An 8,603-nucleotide genomic window follows, 5' to 3' on the forward strand; every position below is an offset into this window, starting at 1 on the left:
TCAGCACCCGGGTGCTCCAGAGGAACCTGCACGGGTGGGAGGGACCCCCAGCCCTGCCCTCTCCAGCACCCCCAGCCAGATCCAGGCACCCACACCTTCCCACCAGCCGTGCTCCCACCATGGCCCTGAGCACGAGTAAAGCGAGTGGTGGGTTAAAACGAGCCTCTCTGCTAATTAGCATCACTTGCCCATCAGTTCTCAGGGAGCAAGGAAGGGAGGATGGGCAGCAGCGCCTGCAGCGGGGCCAGGACACACACACCGAGCATGCGCTGCGCTGCCCCAGGCAGAAAGCAAAGCACCGTGTGCGGGAACCGAGCACCCCAAGGCCAGGGTGTCCGACAGCCTCCTGGGCACACACTGCTGGGGGGGGGCAGCCATCGCCTCCATCATCCCTCCCTCCTCCTCAGCTCCGAGATGCAGGAAAAGCACCAAAATAAGCCCAGGTCCCCCTCACCCTGGCTCCCTGCAGACACTGCAGCTAACCTGTAATAAATTACACCAACTGTTTTCCCTCCTGTTTGAGGTTTCAGCGATAGCGAACTGACTCACAGAGCCAGGCAGTGACTTGCCGTACGAGGAGCCCGTTGCAGCCCATGGGGGATCACACCAGGAGCCAAGGGGACAGAGCCAGTGGTCTGATGTTAAACTGCATCTCAGCTTCTCAGCAGCTGATCTATAGCTTTGGCTACACGATGCTCAGCCCCGTTACGTTTAGCAAAGCTTTGCCGGAGGTTGCATCCTTGCCCCAGGTACAAGCCAGGGTGATGGCTCTGCCACAGCATCCCTTGGAGCCACACAACAAGCCACCAGCCTTGGGGGACAGGTCACCCTGCAGCCACCGTCAGCATTAACCCTAATGTCACACAATTCAACCTGCCACATCCTCCAGTGCCACCCCACGCTGTGTCCCAAGGTCCCTGAGCATCACAGGCTAGGTGGGACAGGGTGGCCCAAAGGTGGCCGTGCTGGCGGCACACGCTGCCTCTGTGTGGTCTGCAGCCATCTGGATGTACTTACAGCAATACTGCAGCAATTGCTAAAAGATCAAAAATCTTCAGGCCAACCTTGATTCCCATTGCATTTTTTGCATTTTTGAGGACTCGAGTCTAAAACCTGACAGCGGGGAGGGGCTGCCTGCACAGCCCGGGAGCGCTTGGCACAGCGCTGCCAGACTGCAAGAGCGATGGCTGGGCTGCCCCGGCATCGCTGCAAGACCCCACGGGGCGAGCCCGAGGAAGTGCTGTGGGGCCCTTTGTACCTGTCACGTGGAGCCAGCACCGTTTCTGCTGGAGGGGGGTCCGAATCCCTGAGCTGGACCCTGCTGCACCCCTGGGGGTCCAGCTCAGTGACAGGAGGGGGCATTTCAGGTCTCCCCATTCCTGGGGCCAAGGAAGACGCCAAGCAGCAGTCAACACCCACGCCTGTCCCCCATCAATGCCCCCACTCCCAGCCAGCCGTGCGTCCCTCCTGGGGCTTCTCATCCCCTTTGAAGCTCAGCTGAGGGAACTGGTCCCAGCTCCCACACAGCCCTGCCCAGCCAGGAGGGGGTTATCCCAGCACGGAGGCGAAGTGATGCTGGTTTACTGGCCGAGCGCCACCTCCATCCGCACCGGCAAGTGCCGAGGTTCAGACATCTGGGCTTCAGGTGTCCCACGACACGGCTGGATCCTGCCCAGGCTGCGCCTGGCCCCGGCCCCACTCCTGCACCCCCACAGCTCCAATCGCCCATCCCTGCATCCCAGGGAGTCCCAACTCACCCTAGACCAAAGTTTCCAGCTGCTCCAGTCCCCCCCAGCCCCTCTCAAAGAGACACACCCAGGAGCCACCATCAGCACCCACCTCTGTCCGTGGGGTACACCCAGCCCCAGGGCTGCAGCAGCTGCGTCCTTGTGTCTGCACCAAGAAAAGGAAAGGACACGTGTCAGGGTGCTGGTTTCATAAAAACCTTCATCTGTATCAGCAGAAAGTTATTACCAACCCACATTAATTGAGCAAGGCTCAGCCAGGTGCATCCCGCACAGGCAACCACACATAGCTGAGCCCCAGCTGGTGTGGGTGAGCTGCTCACTACACCCAAACAAGCCAGCAGGCTCTCAACTTTATTTTTGTAAGAGCAGATCAAGGAAAAGACCCTTCTTCACACCACAGTTCCCCCACCCGGCCCCAGGAATCTGCAGAAAAGTCTCCATGTTGGTTTTGGGCTGGGATAAAAGTCAAGCTGCACCAGCTGTTGAGCTGCCCCACTCAAAGTAGCACTCGGGAAGATCGCTGCGCAGCGCCTGGGTTTGTGAACTGGGTGGTGGGTGCTGCACGGCCAGAACTGGAGTATCTGGGGGCCGGCAGCACTGGGCTGACTCCTGCATGGGCACCGCTCCTTGCAAGGGAGGGTGCTCAGCTCCTGCCCTGAGCCATGCCTTAGAGGGATCAGTTAGACCCCCCCACACCCTGCACTCCAGCTCGTCCCTCTCAGCAGCCTGGTGCCCAGCTGTGGTCTCCACCTGAACACTTCCCAGGACCAGTCCTGTCCCAGCTGCACCCCATCAGCCAGCACACTGCTCCCCACCCCAGGGCTGGCAGGCTGCGCTCCAGCCACCTCCCACCCGACCAGCACAGCCAAGCTGGGGCTGCAGCAGGGCAGGCAGCCACATGCATCCCTCCTGCTGAGGGACAAGCTGTGGGCTCTTATCCCTGCAGGGAGATGAGCTCCTGAGGGTTTTCCAGCAGGCTGGCTCCTCAGCCATCACGGAGCTAGGTGCTGTCCCAGGGGCTGCCCAGCCCAGGCTCAGCGCTGCCTGGTGATGCCCAGGGGCTGCTCCTGCCCAGGCCACCATCACCAGGCTGGGCTAGAAGGCAGCATCGCAAAAGCCCTGTGTAGAAAAAGGCAAAGCAGCCCCCATCAGCCCAAGGACAGACACTGGCAGCAATGTCCCCCCCTTACCCAGAGGGAGTAGTCCAAACCCAGCAGCCCCAGCCATGCAACCAGCTCTGGGCTGGGCTTTTGGCCCCTTATATAGGGCAGTGCAGGCACCCCCCAGCTGGGAAGGGTTGTCAGCCCCAGCTGTGTTGGTCTGCTGCCTGGCTGGGGCCAGCCCTGCCTGCACCCTGCCCTGCCTGTACCCTGCCCTGCCCACCTCGCCCAGCACGTGGCCCTGTGCCCACTCTGCACTGACGCCAGTCTTCAAGCACCGAACGTAGGGGAGGGAGGTTTTATCCCTGGGCACAGAAAAGGGATAAACCTCCTCTTCCTCCCCAGTGGGGTGCCTGGTGCTCACCCCTGGGATTGCCCGCGGTGGTGCTGGTGCACATTCCCAGTCTGACCTCCCAGCAGCAGCCAGTCCTGCACTGCAGCACCGTGGCACTGGGCTTGGGTCTGGCTGCTCTCACACCAGGCAAGCTGGACATGGTTTCATAGAACCCCAGACTGGTTTGGGTGGGCAGGGACCTCCCAGCCCATCCAGTGCCACCCCCTGCCATGGGCAGGGACACCCTCCACTAGCCCAGGTTGCCCAAAGCCCCATCCAACCTGGCCTTGACCACTGCCAGGGAGCCAGGGGCAGCCACAGCTTCTCTGGGCAACCTGTGCCAGGGCCTCACCACCGTCTTAGGCAGCTGGAGCAGCTGGCTTGGTTGGAGCAGCACCGTGCCCACGTGTGCTGAGTCCCATGGAACCCCTCGGCATGGCAGGCACGGCAAAGGCGGCAGCCCCAGCCCAGGACCCGGGCACGCTGGTGCTGCCCTCCACACGTATGCACGGCCCTGGCACGCTCGCCCCACAAAAAAGCTGCTCAGAGAGGTAACGGCCCCAATAATTAATCATTACCTTGGTCGTTATGGAAGTGCTGGCCCCAGCAGCCTGGCCGGAGCGGTGAGGGGGTGAGGAGGAGGCGGGTGCCCACTCCTGTGCCAGTCCCTGCCTGTGCTGACTGAATGGTTCAGTCATTAACGGGAGTGGGGCTCGTTTGCCTTTTCCCTCGCCTTGCCTGGAAAGGGGCCACTTACTGTTTTACAACTAAAATAACAAATTATTTCATAGAGGGCTGGAGCTGCTGGGAGCTCTTGTGCCGGCCGCGGTGCGGCGCCGGGGCAGGCGGCACAGCCTCCCGCACCCCCCCCAGGCGGGGGCTGCCCACGCGGTTCCCACCGGCACGGGCGAAGGGGGCACAAGTGATGGAGAAGGAGGAAGGGGACCACCAGGGGCAAGGGCTGGCATGTCCCCACAGTTGCCTGTCCCTGTTGATGCTCACCCTCCCCATGAGGACCCCGTCCCCTGGCGATGCCCAGGGACCCCCAGCACTACAGCAACTGTCCGAGGGGAAACGGGCTCTGTGCAGTGCTGGGGGCTGCAGCAGCCCCGGCCCCCGGCACGCCGGGCTGGCATCTGCATCCTGCGACCCTGCCCGGTGGCTCTGGGCACCGGCGATGCCACCTCCCCGAGCACTCAGCTTCCTCTGGGAACGGGAGGCTGTGCTGTGCCCTGGCTTCCTCTGCCGGGGAATGCGATGGGAACCAGCCCAGGCCCCCGCTCTCCTGCCCTGCCCTCCGGAGCCGCTCACGCACTGTCTGGCCTTGCAGCCGGCTCTCCGGGTGCCACAGGACACAGCCCCGCGCCCCCGCGCCGCCTCCCCAAGGCGACCTGCTGACAGACCCAACAATAGCACGGCTGATAAAAATCATAAAGCTACAAGTGCACTTCCCTGGGCCGTGTCCCACCATGGCCGCCCATCCCCGAGTGCCCAGCCTGGTGCTGCGGGGCCGGTGGGGGCTGGGGGAGCCGAGCTGGGGGGTGCCAGGAGCCTGGAGCACACCACGACCTGGGCTTTGTGCCTCTGCTCTGCTGGCCGGACCTCCTTGGAGAATGACCCCCATAAAATGAAGCAGCAGCTGTTTGGTGGATAATAAAACGTTATTTTTTTTTCCTCTTTTACAGCTAGTTTACTGCATAAATGTTTCAGCAGCACAGCACAGCACCAGGAGCAGCAAACCTCTCTTGTGCTGCTGCGCATTCCAGGCGGCTCGCCGGATCCCCGGGCAGCTCCCAGATGGGCTGCACGACCCTGCCCTCATCCCATGGGATGGGTTCCCAGCACCCATGGGAGCAGCGTGCAGATGGCAGCACCCACCCCAGTCCCTGGTGCAGGAATGGCACGGGGAGGAGGGATGCAAACCGGGAGGGTGACAGCAGCTGGGCGAGTCTGCTCCCCACGGCTCCTCTCCTGAGCCACCCCCTCCAGGGACAGCCGGGTGCTGCGGGGTCACCCTGTCCCCAGGATGGAGCAGCCCCTGGGACCCGGGGACTCTGTTCAGCCACCGGCTCTGGAGGCAGATTTACTAGCTCGTAGCCCGGGGTGTTTATGGCCGGCTGGAATGCGTGCCCCCAGCACGTGATGAATTTACAACATGCCAGCGAGTGGATTTATTCCTACCCCACTGTCAGTGAATTAATCACAGCAGCCACGGAAAGGCTGGAGGCGCAGAGTGGGGAGAAGTGCCTGGAGAGCAGGGCAGCGGGGGGGATTTGGGGCACATTGGGCGTGGGGCATCACGGGGACGGTGCCTGGCTCCGACTGTGCCAGCCCCGTCGTGCTGAGCTGCGGTGAGCTCTGGGGCTGCTGCGTCCCCTCCAGTGCTCCCACTGAGCTGCCGTCCCACGGAGCTGGTTTGGCTTAGGTGAAGCTGGGGAAGCCAGGAGAGGAGCGTGTTTTCCAGCTGATTTCACACTCGCAAACGCTGCCATTCCCTGGGGGAGCCGCGTTTCGCCACCTCCCCACGTGCCCCAACGGACACGGAGCCCGATGTGCGAGGGCATCCATGGGAAGGGCTGCTCTCGCCACAGCTCCCAGCCGCCCTCGGGGACCACGGCCAGGGACGAGGAGTGCAGTGCTGCCAAGTCTCCCCCAGAAGGAATCTGAGAATTGATGTGTTCAGGAAAAAAACAGCCTGGGGGTTTATTCACCAGGAATCTCCCCAGGTCCCCGTCCCAGCACCGCAGGTCTCCCTGCTGCCATCAGCTGCTCTCCCGGTGGGCGAGGGACAAGAGCAGCCAGCGCAGGAGCAGATGCTGCTGCTGTTCGTGCGAACGCCGCATCCCCGGGCACGTGCCGAGCTATTTCAAGCAATACCCTGCGGCAGCATTTCTGGGTCTGTTTTGCGTTTGCTGTGTTTGATGGCGACGTGGGTCACTTCACCCCTTGCTCCCATCCCGACACCTCGGCAAGCAAAGCGCAGCCCGTGCCGGCCAGCTGTGCCGGTCGGGGCACGGCCGAGCCCTTGGGGACACCCCGCTGCTGGCACTGGGGCCACGTCCCTCCTCTCCCTGTGACCCTCGTGGCAGCATGGGCTGGACATCGCTTGCTCCTGCTCCTGCTCCCACTCCTGCTCCCGCTCCACCAGCGGTGCCCAGCAGCCCTCCTCCTCTTCCTCCTCCTCTCCCCCTAAACTGCAGCAGCATTTCTCCCACCACTCTGTTCCGGGGCTTGGCCACATCTGTCCGCTGGCGCTGGGCAAGCACTTGCCTGGGAAGGGCCAGCAGCCTCTGGGGCCACCATGGGGAGAGGTCTAACCTTGTGTGGCTTTCAATTCAACGTGTCATTTCCAAACAGAGGTCTTGGGGCCGCCAGCTCCCACCTGGGCCGGCTCTCTGCAGAAAAGGGAGCCGTGGAAATGTTAGGTGAGTGCAGTTTTTCCATGCATATGTATATAGGAGCGGAGTCAGCTGCCAAAGTAAATACAACCCTTCCCTTTCCAAAAATGTCCTCCAGGAATTGTAAAGGATCCTGGAGCAAGAATTCTGTCTCAGATCCTTTATGCTTTCTATCAGGGGAAGCGTATAAACCCGCTTCTTTTTAGCTCTAGCAAAGTCAACGTGCTGAGAGTGTTTTTTTTATGACATGCACCAAAGGCGCTGGGAGCCGGAGCCACGGCCATGTGTACCCCGGGCAGGGCTTACGCAGAAAAACAATCCCAGTAAAGAGCTTTATAGCCACCGAGGAATGTGGAACCTCCACCAGCCCGGCCGAAGCTTGCAAAGCTAATTGCTTTGGGATTTACTCTTTGGGGGGGTCGAGTCTCCGTGGTTGCTGCCTCAGAGGGTCCCAGCTGCCCTTGCGGTTCATTAGGATGCTGAACAGGGAACGAGAGATGCTTTTAGGAGGCTGCAGTGGTTGTGGGGTAAGGGAAGGAGCCATGCGGTTCCCAGCTGCAGCCCTGCCTTCTCCCGTTACAGCCGGGGACCCTTCCTGCCTCGGCGAGGTCCGTGCTCGGAGCCGGTGGTGGCCGCGGTGGCCCCACAACTGCTGCCGGTGCAGAGCCAGGCGCTGTCCCCAACCCTGGCAGGGCCGTCCCCTGCCAGCTGACCCGCTGGGACCTGTCCCCAGCCTGGGCTGAACCCCGGGGGCAGGAACGCAGGGGATGCTTTCGGGGCGATGCATCCTCATGTCCCCAGCAATCAGCGGTGGTGGCTGATCGCTGCCGCTGCCTGAACCGGCACCTCGCAACGCGCCGGTGGAGCAGCCGCTCCGGGGTGCTGCGCCCGCGGCTGCCGCAGCCACTCCCCGCCAGGCCCCGGCTGGCCGGCGTGTTTTCTTTACTGATCGTTTCTTGCTCGTTTAAGTGACTTTGGAAAATGGGATTTTGGCTCTTAAATCGTTCAGGGGCTTTTGAAAATTTGACTCTAAATACTTTCCGAAGTGCATTTGTATGAAGTAATTCTCTCCAACCTCCCACAGTGGTAGTCAGATTGCATTTAATCCATCACTGAATGTTCCCGAAGGCTGGGATCTGGCACCGCACTCCACACGGAGCAGCAGCTCACCCTGCGCTGTGCCGGCACCGCTGCTCGCTGCCCGGCCTTTTCCCGCCCGGGGCACCTCTCACCTGCTTGTCACCACCTGCAAAGCCGGGGCGATGCACCCCGGGCCCCCGGCCCTGCCCTCGGCACAGCCCGGCACGGCCCGGCACAGCCCTGCCAGCAAGCGGAGCGAGCACGGCATTGCGCCCCGACACGCGTGGCTCAGCCTCCCCTGCCGTGGGGACACCGCAGTGCATGGCCACCGGCACGGCCACCGGCACGACAGGGCTCTGCTCAGGAGAAGCGCTGCCGGCCCCCGGCTGCCAGCCTGGCCCCCGGCCCCCTCCTACCCCTGTGGCAGATTTTCCTGTCGAGCACCAAGGGCTGGTTTTCAGAGCACAATTATCCGTCTTGTGGAAACATGGAAACGATATTCCAGTGCACGGGGCTGATTCAATTACGTCCGTGACCCACCGAAATTAAGTTAAGGCATTTTTCAGCCCTAGATTGAATTATTTCTCCTCCCTCTCTTTCATTCCTTCTGTGCAGAGCAGCAGGATGGCTGGGACGGAGCTTTTGGGGGCAGCAAACCTGGGACCCCACGAGCAGCCCCCAGCAGTGCCCGTGCACCCAGGCCTCGGTGCTGCTGAGGTGCCACGGCCCTCGCCGGCTCGTTTAGGGCCGGTTCAATGCCGGTTTCCAAGGCATCGTCTCTCACCCCCCTGGGAGGCCATGGCCACCGCGGAGCCCTGGCACGGCAGGCGGGCGCAGAGCTGCCAGAGGTTAGAGGCAGCAGAGCCACTAAATCCTGCGCTAA

The sequence above is a fragment of the Balearica regulorum genome, chromosome 22 (assembly GCF_011004875.1).
Source record: "Balearica regulorum gibbericeps isolate bBalReg1 chromosome 22, bBalReg1.pri, whole genome shotgun sequence".
Taxonomy (NCBI): domain Eukaryota; kingdom Metazoa; phylum Chordata; class Aves; order Gruiformes; family Gruidae; genus Balearica; species Balearica regulorum.